The 14,010-nt window shown below is 53.4% G+C and overlaps 1 protein-coding gene and 1 pseudogene across 1 annotated transcript in view; both read right to left on the reverse strand.

The window, feature by feature from the left end:
* Positions 1 to 14,010, reverse strand: part of NTMT1 (N-terminal Xaa-Pro-Lys N-methyltransferase 1) — a 93,579-nt gene that overhangs the window by 50,184 nt on the left and 29,385 nt on the right. The gene's annotated exons all lie outside the window — the stretch shown is intronic.
* The window catches only part of LOC146584196 (uncharacterized), a 16,246-nt pseudogene continuing 13,485 nt past the window's right edge, over positions 11,250 to 14,010 (reverse strand).

Raw genomic sequence — 14,010 nt, forward strand, 5'->3', positions numbered from 1 at the left:
GACAGAGGAGACGTCGTGGAAACACAGGCCAGCACGGGCCTAGAGCAAGTGCCTACTCCAGCAGGYTTACACCCAAATTGTCTTTGATCCTAACAGCATTTTACACTGAGAGCGTCCCTGGAAGAGAAGATGCRCTGCCAAAACCCAAGCGCTCTGGCTGCCCAGATTTTGGAGGGGAAGGTGGGTTGTTTGCATTGCCAACTTGGTCAGCAACGGCAAAACCCCAGACCTGAGAAGTCAGTTCCCCCCACCCCAGCACCACCTCCAAAACACATCAGTCTCCAGCGCAGGAAGACACTCTACTGGCGCACGGGGGGAGGATTTTTTTTTCCATGGTGGCAGGAAGGCRACACTGGGACACGCAGTGGTGGCTTGGGAGCGGGGAGGGCCCAGCAGGGGAAGTTAGTTTTTGGAAACAGGGGATGAGTGGGGCCATGGGCTTTCAGGCTCGGGCGGCTCCAGCGCGTCCAACCCTGCCCTGGCCTCCCCTCGCGGGCGGCCGCCGTCCAGCAGGACCGCGGCGAGCAGCGAGCCCGCTTAGCAACGGCAGAGCACCGCATTTATATGAATAAATACAATTTTGCTGGGGAGGGGAGAAGGAATAAAGCTCCTCCAGCTCCTCCTCCCCTCCCAGCAACCTGTGTGCTATGCAAATGTATGCAAATGAGACATCCAAAGGGAAGGGGGGGTGCGAAACTAGCTCTCTAAACCAGCACGTTTTAGACTGGGAAGCATTGGAGGCAGCTTGCTGGAAAGTTGAGGCAGAAATAGCTCTGCCATAAGAGGGACTAACAAGGATGACTTGAGGGTACGTGTCCCAAAACGCCTTTGGCAGAGGAATTGGCTCCCGTGAGCCTGTGCCAGGACGCAGCAGCAGAAAAACGCAGCCCCAAGCCTCCTTCTCATCACCCCATTTTACCAGCCGAGCTTAAAGCATTGCCAAAATCGCCCCTTCCCTCCACCTGGGGTCTGAAGAAAGAAAAGCAAAAAAAACTTGCATCGCTGCTGTTTGTGATTCCTATTGTGTGCACGGGAAGGAACAGCAAGAAACCCCTGCAGCGCGCGCAAGCGGGAGCGTTGCGAGTTTGCAGCTGCAACGCTCAGCCCGGGGAGCACAGCCCAACCCAGCGGTCTCCAAGCCCGGCCAGACTGGGGGTCTCCCTCTCCAGGGTGTGCCCTTTCCCCAGGGATTGCTTGAAGAGTGACATATTAATTACATGAAGAATGGCATCCTATGAATTCTAGCTCATTTGTTCTAGGCAATTTATCCACCCAAATATTGCCTTGTTCGGTAACATTTTCTCAAGGGGTTTCTGCAGAGACGCAGGTGAGAGCTCGAAAGTCTGAAGGCTTCGGGGTGTAAACACCATTTGCCTGAGCAATGCTGCTCACGTTGCTAGTCGATGCCTGAGCGTTTTTGTTCAAAACCAGGAGGGGTTTTTTTTTGTGTTAAACTCTCTCTGCTCAGGAGCAGGCACGACTGGAGCAGCATCCCCTTCCCTGCCTTCTGAAAGGGCACGGGATCTTTACAGAAACAGCTCAGATGTTCTGAACTCGATGGAAAGTTTCTAATAAACTGCCAGCAGCCCGGACGGCCGCGGCAGCTCTGCTGCAGTCAGCGCGTGGTTCCCGTCAGCCCGTGGGACGCGGCCAGCAAAGCACTCGCTCTCGCTTCAGCGCTTCGAAACCCACCCCAGAGCACGGACGACTGGAGGGAAAGGACAGGGGAGCCCCGAGGGGACGACGAGGGTGAATACAGAATCGGTCACGTGCCTCAGGACGGGTAGGTGTGACATGAGGCTCTGCTTCGTATCTCACCCTTGGACACAGGCGGGAGGAGGGTTTTTCCAAACGGCACCGGAAAGGACCTGCCTTCTCTCTGCCCAGGTGAGATAACCGTCCCCTACGATCACCYCTCCAGCGACGCTGCTGCCATTTGCAACTGCTGCTTCTCCCAGAGAAAAACCACGGTGTCGTATTTAAGACGGCTCCCCCAGCCCCGTATCTTCCTTTGCGTTTGATTTTGCCTTATCTGTCTCATTAAAGTAAGTCTCCAGTGACTCTGACACCAGTCTCTACCATGGCGGGCGTTTGCGTTTTCAATGTGATGTTGAGYAAACTGTCAAAAGTGACAGCCCACGTTCGCCGGCGCCATCCTGCACGCAGCCGCGCTAAGCACAGATCAGAGTCTCGCTCCGCACCCGCTGTTAAGAGGCACCTTCCAGCCCAACTCCGCTTGGCAGCCGCCCGTTGGGTTGCAGCGACCGGGGGGTTGTCGGGGTACGTACGTTCTCCTACGTCACCCCAAAACCCTTACGCCTGCAGCCACTACCTGGGGCCCATTGGCAGACGTTGCTGCTTCATGTCTCACGTGCTCTAAATGGAGGTTCGTTGCAGATGCTGCCTGCTTGGCTGCAGCGTCTTGCAGTTCAGCACTAGTCTATCGTTTTTCCTGGACAATGCAAATACATCGGTGCCAGCCTCGCTGGTTATCCCCATGCCACAACCCAGYGCTTTGCTTGACCCTGGCTATGATGCAGTGACAAGTTTGAGCAGCTTGCTTTCTCCCTGGTGTTTATTTGAGACCAGAACGAAGCATCTCTGGCCCTTCTCCATATTCTTCTGTCCTTTCATCCACCCTTTTTACAGTATTTCCCTGACACCTCTTTGGGAACTGCTCCAGGACCAGGGGTCTGACAAGCATGGCATTCAGTGCACATCCTCCAAGYGACCAGAACGGCGCTACACAAACCTTTGGACCACACAACAGCCCRTTCCAACAGGGTTTGGTGACTCCAGCCTAAAAATATAGCTTTCTCCTGACCCTCTCAAAGAAAAAAGATCCCATGATGTGTTCTGTGGGGCAGGAGGGGAGGCGTCCTTGAGGTCCACATCTAAAGGGATTTCTAGGATGCGGATTTTCTAGCCATGGCCCCAGCAAGGGGCAAAGCCAATAATTCCCATGTRAGCGAGGTGTCAGTGCATGGGGATGGCAGGTGGGCTGCCAGCCTGGCCAAGAGCGCCGTAAACAGATTAAATCWGTCACAGCCGGCCTAAAAGCTGGAGGTGCCCTTCCATCACCAAGCTTTTTCCACCAGTCCTGTGCTGCTGTCCCCCGCCTCGGTGGCCTTGTCCATGCATGGACCTGGCATGGCTGGGCCACCTCCAACATCTCTGTCACCACACCAGGGCTGGAGAGACACTCAAGACACCAAAACAGGGCAAGGGAGGGAGKGACAAACCAGGCTGCGCGGCACAGTGGAGACCTGCTGCGGCACATGTGGGCTCAGGGCGGCCTTCGCATCAAATCACCTCCCCCTAAAAATAGCCCCCCAGGCCTAAAAATATCCCTCTGGCCTCGCGGGCGGTTACATGCAAAGGGTGGTCTTGGAGGGTGGAAACTATCTTCCTTTCTTTTAGAGGCTAAAACCAACCCTGCAAACCCACAGAAATAAATGGTGCAAACTAGCTGGGATTTCAAATTCTGTGATTAAGGACTGAGGCAATTTTTCCCCTCCCTGGGCTGATAGAGCACGCAGCAGATGAGGACAGCTTTTTGCGTGCTGCCAGCAGCTGTGATATGCGCCTCTGCCGTCACCAAGCTGAGAGATTATTCTCTGGATCTCCCAGGCTGTTTATCAGGAACACTCATTGCTGCAGACGCTAAACCAGCTTAAATAGTAAAATTAAAAAAATAAAAAAAAAATCACTTTTCTAACCTCGAAAGGAGAGAGATGTAGGAAGGGGAGGTAAAAGCACCTGGGAGGCAAGTCGAGTTCTTAACAAAAGAGCCACATTCCCAGCTCAAGGTGCACGCAGCAAAGCAGCCTTGCTGCGAGGCTGGCCAGAGCCCGCTCCCGCGGTGGCCTCCACGGGGAGCCGAGACGCCGGCCCCGGCCAGAGGCAGGGAGCAAGCAGCCATGCAYGCCAAAGGATCCCAGGCACCTGCTTGGATGCAGGCAGCTGCCAGCCTTGGGGCAGGTGTGTTGCTGGGAAACCCAGTGAGAAGATCGACCAGGACAAAGTGAGGCAAGCCTCTGCTGGCCCTTCTCCCAGCGCCCTTTCCTCCAGCGCCATGGGACAGCGCAAGAAGCAGCAGCAACTTCATGCCACTTCTGGGGCATCCCAGGGTCCTGCACCCCAAAGCAGAGCTGTAGGACAACGTGTAGGATGGTGCTGAGAGGAGGGGAGCAGCACACATCAGGGATAAACCACCTGCAAGCCTGGATCAGGGACTGCGCTGGAAGAATAGCCACGAGGTCTCATTTCCTTGCGCATGTGGAGCCTTTGAAGATCACAAAGCAGCTAAGCACAAAACAGGCTTTCAAGCAGCCAGCGCTGTTTTAGTGGTGGGTCTGGGACTCCTCGGGGAGCAGCAGCTGTAGCTGTAGCTCCCAGGGCTGCTGGGTCAGATTCTACCTCCGACCTGCATGATGGTGAACGAGGAGCAGCTCCTTCCGCATAACAGAGAGCAGGAACGCACTCTCCAATTGGACGTGAATTAGTGCGTGATCTGAGCTTGGAGCACAACCTGCTCACCCAGAGCTAGCGGGTGCTCGCTGGTCTYGGGAAGACTTGGGTCATCCCAGCACATCCCCGTACTCCACTTCCTCTCTCAGCTTCTSCTGCTCTGCTGGAGATGGTCACATCTCCTGGTGTCATGGGCATGACACCCATGAAAGCCCCGTTTGGATRGATGAATCCCTTCCCCAGTTTGGAGGCAGAGATAGATTCCCCAAACRTCCCACAGATCCCCCTGAAATAGCACAGGGCTAGTGAGACCCTTCCCAGGGTTTTCCAATAGGCAGGGAACGGAGCAGCCACTTGCGTGAAAGGTTAAGACCACTTTCCAATTAGAGAGGCAGGAGCCACTGCAATAAAGCTCTTCTGAGGGGATATTAATCAGGGCATCTTCCTCTTACGGAAATGCAAATCAGCAGAATGGAAACCTAAGTGATTAGAGCCATCAGCAAACAACGCGTGGCCTTCGATGTGAGCTCCATGCGCAGCGGGTGCAAGGAGCAGAGCCCATGATTTACCAGCACACCAGGGTGGAGGAAAGCTGCCTTCCACCCAGGCACCCAGGTCTGGGTGCACACACTGAGTCCCTGTCACCAACTTCATTCAAGTCTAGCAGTTTTATATTCTCCCTTAGAAGAACAGGGAAACCAGAGGCTCCACCAGGAATATTCAGCATCAAATTTTCAGGTCAACATTACAAACACCATGGTAGTGATATCAACTGGAAAAAGCCAGCCCCAAGCTTTCCAGCTGGCTGGAGCCTTTCTGGTCTCTCCTCTCGGATCCTCCCAAGAGGAGAAGAACAGGATGAGGTGACCCACAGCCACCTCCCACATTGCCCCCATCATGTTCCCTAGCGCTGCTCTCCGCACTCGCACGTGGRCCAGGCTCGTTGGTACCGTCTGCACGCTCGGGAGCTCATTCCATGGGCCRAGGGGCAGTGGCCACCAAGGGGAGGCTGGAGGGGACCCGAGCAGAGCACAGGGACGCAAGCTGGGCACTTGACAGAAGAGATGATGAAGGGAGCAAGGAGGGCAGTGGTGGTAAAGCAGGATGGAAGGAAGGGTAAAAGGARAGATGAGGGAGAGCAAGCAGAAGAAGAGAGCTGAGAGCAAGTRGGGCTGCAGATGTGCAAGGAAGGATGGGAGAAGACAGTACAAGGGAAGGAAGCAGGATCAAGCAGCCAGAGGTAGCTTGTCCCAGGGTCTTCGCTGGCACTACAGGCTCTAAAGCCCCCTCAGGAGCTCGCGGGCGTGCACTCTCCTGCGCGCCATCCCAGGAAGGCCAGGCCACAAAAGCAAGGCAAAAAAGGGCCAAAGTGTTGGCCCAGGCACTGGGCCAGGCAGAGCGCCTCCCTTTCCCGGCACAGGGAAGCGCTGCACCGGGTCCGGAGACAGCCCTTCTCCTCGCGGCAGGAGGCATTAGATCCAGCTGAGCTGCTTCAACGCAGCATGCATGTAAATCAGCCGGACAGGCAGAGAGGAGAAAAACAAGGGGGATGAGATAAGAGGATAGAGAGAGAAGCAAGGGGAGGAGGAGAAGGAAAGAGAAAAGGGGAGGGAAGGAGAGGAGCAGGTGTGGAGAGAAAGAGAAGCAAAGAGAGGGCAAAGGGAGAAACGGAGAGGGAGGAGGAAAGCAGGAGAGCAGCGGGAGGGCCGGGAGGTGGGCTGGGGTAGGTTTATGAGCCACGCAACCCTCCCCAGCGCGCGAGGGGCACCGGGCAGCCGCGGGTACCCGTCACCACCGCAGGAGGTGCGGGCCTCCACGGCGAGGCCGCTGCACAGCCCAGGATGGGGCAGCTGCGGGTTTCAAAACCCCGTTCCTGCACCCACTCTCGCAAAATCCTGGGGCACCCACATCTCCAMGCTGCTGTGTCTGGGTGCACCACAGCCAGCAGAGCCAAGCTTCCTTCRTTACGGGATGCTGCAGATGACTACTGCCGCCCCGCTGCTGTCAGATTTCCCATGCCTTTTCCTATGGATTCTGCCTGCTCCATTCATCTAGACCTACAGCACCAGGCTTGCAGACCCATAGCTTGCTTTCCCTTAGTGCTCATCCCTGCACTGCTGGCTTGTGGCTGGGTGATGGTGGGACAYGCTCAGGTCCCCCGCAGAGGCCAAGCTGAGTCCTGCCTGTGCTGGGGTAGTCGCCTGCCACCTCCCACAGCAGCAAGCCCAGCACAGACRCCAGGGATACTCTTTTGTCAGAGGACTTGTCTTTCCAGCTGAACTTAAAGCCCTGGTCTTAAAGCTTTTGAGTATCATCAAGTGACTTTTTGACCATAAAGGAGATTTTGGCACCCAGTCGGATTGYGACACAGGTAGCCAGAGTCTGTGATTCTAAAAATCTCCCACCTGGAAATGATACAACACCTGTCCTGAAACCTGATGTGCATTTAGTATGGAAGAGTTGCTGGATACCACCTTGAACATGACTGAATTTTGGGGATGAAGTGACATAGACACATCCCTCATTTAAATCAGGAATATCCTGCAAAACACAATAAATGATTCCTGATAAATAATGATTATTGTCATGGTTCCTTTCAAGTAGGCAACTCATAGGCAAAATATTATTACTCTAAAACCCCACGCTGACAATGAGCAGCTCCATGTCACAGCTGGGCAGAACACAAAGATCTCCTGACATCAACATGCACTAAGCAACCAATGCCGATGCAAATGCCAAATACTGTGATCGTGACATCACCTTTAATTACATAACTAATGAGAACGTGACCACATGCAGAGTCCTAACATCATCAGCAGTGCTCGAAAAAGGTACACACTAGGATGAAYAAAAAATTAGACCATGGGAAGATTTCAGCCAGGAAAACAAGCAGCTAAAGAGGCATATTTGTGGCCTCAAGAAGTTGAACCAAGATTGATTGTTCACTGCATCTCCCAATAAAAGAATTAAGAGATATCCAATAACATTAAGAGGAAACAGGTTCAAAAGAAACAAGAGGAGMGGGTTCTTCATGAGGTATATGGTAAGCAGTGGAAGTCCTTGCTGCAGGACCCTTGGGATGATTAAAGTTTACATGTTTACAAAAATCAGCTAGACAAATTCATGGGAAATCCATTGAGGGCTGTTAAAGACAAAACACCGCTCTGGCTCAGGGAGTCCCTGAGCTGCCGCTGGCGCCGGGCTGGGAGGAGGGCAAGGAAGGCTTCTTGACACCGTTGCCCCAGGGTCGCTGCTGGCCTCGCTGGGATCGCGCAGGCGCTGGCTGGGCCTTTGCTGCCACTCCATACGGCCACTTCAGTCTTTACATGCGTGCAGGCACAGGCTGGATCCAAAGCCCACGAAGGCTGCAGATGTCCTCTCTCAGCCCAGGGGCTGACATCAACCCCATGCAATCCTGAAATCTCAGAAGCCCAGTGTACTTACAGCCCAATCTCAGGAGGTACTAAACCCGCCAGGTTACAAAGGCCRTAAGAGCAGGACTACTCCTTGCTGCTGAAAATTCATCCATTAACGTTACTGTTTTAATCTAATACGGAGTCACCCCTAACATCATTCAGTCCAGCCCTGGGTTACCCTGACGTCACTGCCAAACRCCGTATCCCAGGGCCCCAACCAAGAGCCAGGCCAGATACACAGGTCCATCCCTCGGAAGAGCGGCTGCACACCCCACCGAGCACAGCGTCCCTTACGCACGCGAAGGCAGTGGCGCAGAGTCCGTGCACGTAGCAATACCAATTAAACCAAACTACAGCGCAAAGGGGCCTGGCAGAGCTGCATTTATCAGCCTGCCTGGAAGGGGCTTGTGCAAGCTGTCCCCCTGGCTGACGGATTAGACAGCAGACAATTAGGTTTCAGACACACACACACATGCACACGCAAGCACACGCGCGCACACAAATCCTTTTCTCCAGCCATCTGCAAGGCCAAGGCGGCTGAGCACAGCTGTGCGGCTGTCCGGTGCTTCTGAAGCTGCGTGCAGCTGAATAAGAAAGAGCCCCCACGCCTCGGCTTTCAGCGGCCGCTCGCAAAATGAGCGAGAGGTCCCCAAAGAGATGACACAATTGCAATGGAAATGATTAACCCTTGGCTGGCTGGTTTTTCTTCCTCCTCCTAGTTTTGTGCTGTGCAACCCACAGCAGCCAGGCTGGCAGCAAACTCCCGTTCTTTGGATTTCAAGGACGAAGCTGGACCAACGCGGGGCTCAGCTAACTGAGCCGTCACAGGCAACAAGCAGCCTCATGCATCTCTGCTCCAACGCAACCAAGGCTCTTTTGGAGCCTGGATCGGTTTAGACATATCCTCTTGCTGCTATTAGGGAAGCAAACTCCCACTCTTCCATAAGATTGGGAAGATGTCTCAATCTCCATGCCACTTCTGCAAATGTCCAACTGATAGCATCCCCTCTTGGTGTCACAGCCGGCGAGGTGCTTCTTGACACCAGAAACTACAATTCCTACATTCAAATCCTAGACAAAATAAAAGCCAATGTTACTCCCCGGATTGTCCCTTTTGAGAGCTATTCAGAACAATAATTCAATACCAGAAAAATTAATTGAAACATTAAACAGACAAGATAGAAATGGAACAACTGGGACAGCTTCTAAAAGGCAAAGCGTGCATGTCCGCTCTGGGAGAAGATTTCTGATGGAATCAACAAAACAATGGATAAAGGAAAATCAGCAGATATAATTTATTGGGATTGTCCTAAAGCCTTTCATAAAATCCCACATGAGACGCTCTTAAGGAAACCAAGCATTACTGGGTGAGATGTAAAATATTGTCAGGGAGCAGGAAGCAGCTAAGTGATAGAAAACAGCGAGTGGGAGTAAGTGGTTAATATCCCTACCTAGAAGGAGGCTGGAAAAATGAGGGTGTCCTAAGGACAACCACCAGATCTGACATTTTGAGCCCATTTGCTGAGCTCCCAGGACAATGAGGTGGCAGGACCAAATCGCAGGAAGCGGCTGAGGTTCACAAGGGGCTCCAGATAGTCCGTGTCTAAGCTGTTAGAAGGCAACGCAACAGCGGGGCAACAGCAGGGCAGCAGGGTGCAGGGGGATGTGGACAGGCGGGCGTGAGCCCTCACAACCCATGGGGAAGGGCAAAGGCGCACAGCCTTGCTCCCCGCCCCACTACTGCCGGCATCCGGAGGAGGAGGAAGCTGCTGAGGCATGACTCTCCCACTGCAGCCAGTCGCCCACGTGTACCCTGTGCACAGACCCTCCAGGGAGGGCTGGGACTGGCCAAGGGCTCCCAGGGATGGATCTCATCTGCTTTGGAAGTTGCACTAGCCTCACCTCCTAGGAAAGTCAGCAGAGAGACTTGCATGAATCACCCAGCCCAGTTTACGCATCTACCTTTGGATGGATGAATCATGCCCCAGATGTTTTGCTCCACCGGCCATACTGGAAGTCTGGATGCACAGCTCCAAGCAGAGAGCTGCAAGTATGGGAGGTGGATTCCTCCCCCAGAAGTCCCCAGGAGGGTGACACTTTGGATACTTGGGCAATACTAAAACCTTCACAAAACAGCCCCAAAGTCACTCCCTCCTTCCTCACTTCCTACAGTCAGAGATAGTCTGTCTGTCCCAGAATAGCCCATCCTCCTCTCCAGGCACGGTACCAAGGCCATAAGCAATCCTCCCTCCTTCCACCACTCACACATACTTGAGTAAAGATAAGCTGAACATGACACCAGGAAGGACCATGTCAGCTCCTGGCCTTGCTCCTCATACTCGGAACTCTTGATCTCCCTGTGTCCTTCCAAGACATCTTTCAACTGTCCATTTAGAAAGGAGAAAGCTCAAGCACAAAAAGCTCACGTCTCAACGTCCTGCATTGGGTGCGTGATAATCCAGGGAGGGAGGATCCTCCTGAAACACCATCCTCAGCAGCACAAAAAGCATTTTGAAAACAGCACACTGTATTTTAATTTTTCTTTTAGTTAGTTTATAAAGTCAGGGAAATAAAATCAGAATAGCCCATCTTAGATGCACAGTACCCATCACACAAAGGCTTTTGTGCCTTCCACCAGGCAGAAACGCAGCCAGCTCGAAGAATGCACCAGCCCAGACAGAAATGACCACAGAGGTAATTCAGCCCATCCCTCAAATCAATACAAGCAATTCCTTGAGGTATATTTTCACTAAATATACCAACAGATATAAGCCTTACAAGATACATCATCCACTGAGGTAAGAAGAAACTCTCCAGATGTGCTGGGGAATGTCTAAATGTTTTCCAAGGAAGTTCACTGCTCTCCTTGGGCTTTCACTTCCAGCAGTAGTACAATACCGGAGGCGATGAAACGGACTGGTCTGCTCGCGCACATTGTAGAGGAATTTAGACTTGCCTGGGGGTTGCCGCATCCAATGCCTGCAAGGCTTCCTCGCCTGCCCCACTGCCTCGTCCCTCCCTTTGCCAGAAAGCAGCACCTCAGTTTTCACCTTAAATTATTCCTGGGCAATTTATAGCCATTTGGTCTCATCTGTCAGTGAAACAGCTTCTTGCCCACCCCAGCACTCTATGGCCCGTGGTCCAACCGCTTTGTGAAGCCGAGCCTCAAGAGTCTCGGGAGATGGGCATTCACCACTGCTTTGTGGGGGCTTTCCCATCATTTCACATATCGATCCTGCCATCACCCACTCGCGCCTTAGGACTTACCAAGGACCTGTACGTTTCCCACTCTAGCACTGAGCATGGCATCAGGGAGAATTTTCTGATAACTATGCTACATTTTCCTCTCTTTATTTCATCCCATTACCCATGGTTACATCCCTTAGACCACTCTAAATAATTACTCAACCAGGCATTTATGACCTTCAGATATTTGTCCATTCCTGGTTTAAGCGAACTTTGAGCCAAGCTATGCTTAATATTTAGACCACATAGAAATGTTAATTTTCAAAATAGTAGAGTGAGACAGAAATAAGTGGTTTCCCAAGCAGGGAGGGAGCACAGAGAGCACCTGCAGACAGGTGGCTGTGTGTCCTCAGCTCCTGCTACTCTTTCCCCTCTGGAGAGGGAGGAAAAAAAAAATCTTCTTCTGAAGATATTCTCCCTCTCCAAGCAACATGTCTCTGAGAGCAGAAAAAGAACGGAGGAAGCAGAAATGGCAGGAGAGCAGGAATGCAGCCAAAATCGGAGCACTCACTGCAGTAGCAGCTCGAGCAGTTGGCGGCAGCGTGCCCGGGCCATTACAGAGACGCTGCAATCCCCCACCAGCACCACACTGCTTGGGGCACTGGTCACAGACAGACCGAGGGATGAGGACAGAGACAGGACACTCACAGGGCACAGCTAATGCATCAGGTCCACTCTTTATGCAGCACCTTTCCTCCCAGCACCGAACCCGACGTGCAAGCTCGCCACCCCGACTCAGTCTTTCAATCTCAGCAGCTTTCTGCTTCCTCAACATTATGCAGCTTTCACATTAAGACTCCAATTACCTGGCAATCCCCCCAAGTCGTGCCTCCCCCTTCCTCCCACCCGCAGGCCTCCGTGAGAAGGTGACCCACTGCAGTGCCCTAGCCCCTCGGAGGAGGTGACCCCTTTTAGAGAGATCGATTTGGGCTGCGGGGCAGTGAGGGCAGCCCCAGGGCTAGGGACAAGGGAACGAAGCCGTCGTTGCTGTTGGGCGATGCACAAGGAGCCGGCCAGCCATGCGGCCTCGCCTCTGAGCTTCCAGCTGCGTCTAAAGATATCGCGGCACCTCCTTTGCAAGCAAGAGCCGGGTTGTCTAAAAAAAGCTGTTGGAAATTACAGGGAAGGGAGCAAGTGCCCCAGCAGCCTGTAAGAGGAGCCAACCCCCAAAATAACTGCACAAGAGCCCAAAAGGCCTGAATGCTCTCCTCCGTGCCAGGAGGATCGCTGTCGTTGGTGCACAGGTAGGTGTGCACTGGCAAGCTGTGCAGGGATGACCGTGCAGCTATTACTTTCTAGAGAAATACTAGCACCAGCCTGGCACACACGTGCAAATCCCCATGTCTGCCCGTGCCAGGCAGCACCTATATAAACAAAGTACATGCCTGTGCCTGCACGTGCATGTCCATTCCTTGCGAGGTGCATGCTTCGCACCCACGCCGTATGCCCGACCTCATGATGTGCAAGCACACACACACACCCCCAGCACATGCATAGCTTCCCCCAACAGCCACATGCCACAGACAGGCACAAGATGCACATCCACCTTCCCAGGCAGCCATCCCTGGGTGGCGATGGGGACTGATGGTCAGTCTGGGCTCAACCAGCAAAAATTAAGTCCTTACTATCAATCCCCTCCAAAGGAGGCTGTAGATGACAGTCTCCATCCCAACACCTAGCCATGAGTATTGGGTGTCTGAGGGTGGGCAAACTCCATCAGGGTCAGGCAGGTGATTACAGCCCACAGAGCACTCAATCTACTCAGCCTGCTGCAAGGTGATGGTCAGGGCCACAGCGAGGGATGGTGAGGCTGGCAACAAGAACGGAGATCTACTGCTCTGAGCTTTATTAACCGGGCCATCTGGATACCAAGCATCAGCACGAGTTATTAGAGACCACAGGCTGATGTTGTGAACAGGCACAAAGGCAGGGAAAAGCTGGAGACGTCGTAATAGCTGCTTCTAGCTCAGGAAGAAGGTGAGAGGAAAAACCTCCTGGAGTAAAAGCCCCACAAGTGGTAGGAGAAAGGGAAATGCACAGGCACATGCCACACAAATGCTGGCAAAGACTTGCACCAACAAACACGCTCGTGTACATGGAGCTACCAAGACACAAGCACACCTGCAGGAGCTCGGGCAGCCTGGCGCGCACTCACAGACACATACAGCCAGGCACAGCACTAGCGTTTGCTGCAAAGGAGACAAAGGGAAAAGGGGGAACGGGAGGAAAGAAAGCGGCAGGAGCTCCACATCTGCAGCACTGCCAGCCTCGGGCTTTCACGTGTGGTTATCGAGCTCGACACAAAGTTAGGAGGGTGGCGTGAAAACCACGAGGCGTCTGAAGCGTGCTGCTCGGGGTGGCTCTACCGCGCCTTCTGCTTTCTGATCTTTTAAGAGGTCACATTTCCCCTTGTTCCTTTCTCCGCAGCCACGGGAGGCGGAAAGACTACCTTTACTTTTGAAAGCTGAGACCTCCACGTGGTCATCAGACTCCTTGATCTGGGTCTTTAAGGGAAACATTCACTATCGATAAAGCAGCAGGAACTGGTGGGCGATGGTGCCTCGTGGGGAAGCACCCCCAGGACTTTGCACCAGGACATACTCTTCTTCGTTCTCGCAACCAGTGCGGACCTCTGCCAGGCCAACGTTACCGGCCAGGTCTCTCTTCCTTTGCCACAACAGTTACTCCCAATTTATACCCTGCAAGAGGCCCAAGTTTGACTCATGGAGGGGAAATGACTCATCGTGGTTACAGAGCATCACTTTGCCAAAAAGGAAAACAACCCAGTGCGCGGAACAAAACCTCCTTCCTCCCCCAAAACTGGGCATCACCTTCCAGGAGATGACAGATGAGCCAGCCACTGCCCCCCCCCCCCCCC

The sequence above is a fragment of the Rhea americana genome, unplaced genomic scaffold (genome assembly GCF_003343005.1).
Source record: "Rhea americana isolate MKP2758 unplaced genomic scaffold, rheAme1 scaffold_97, whole genome shotgun sequence".
Lineage (NCBI taxonomy): Eukaryota > Metazoa > Chordata > Aves > Rheiformes > Rheidae > Rhea > Rhea americana.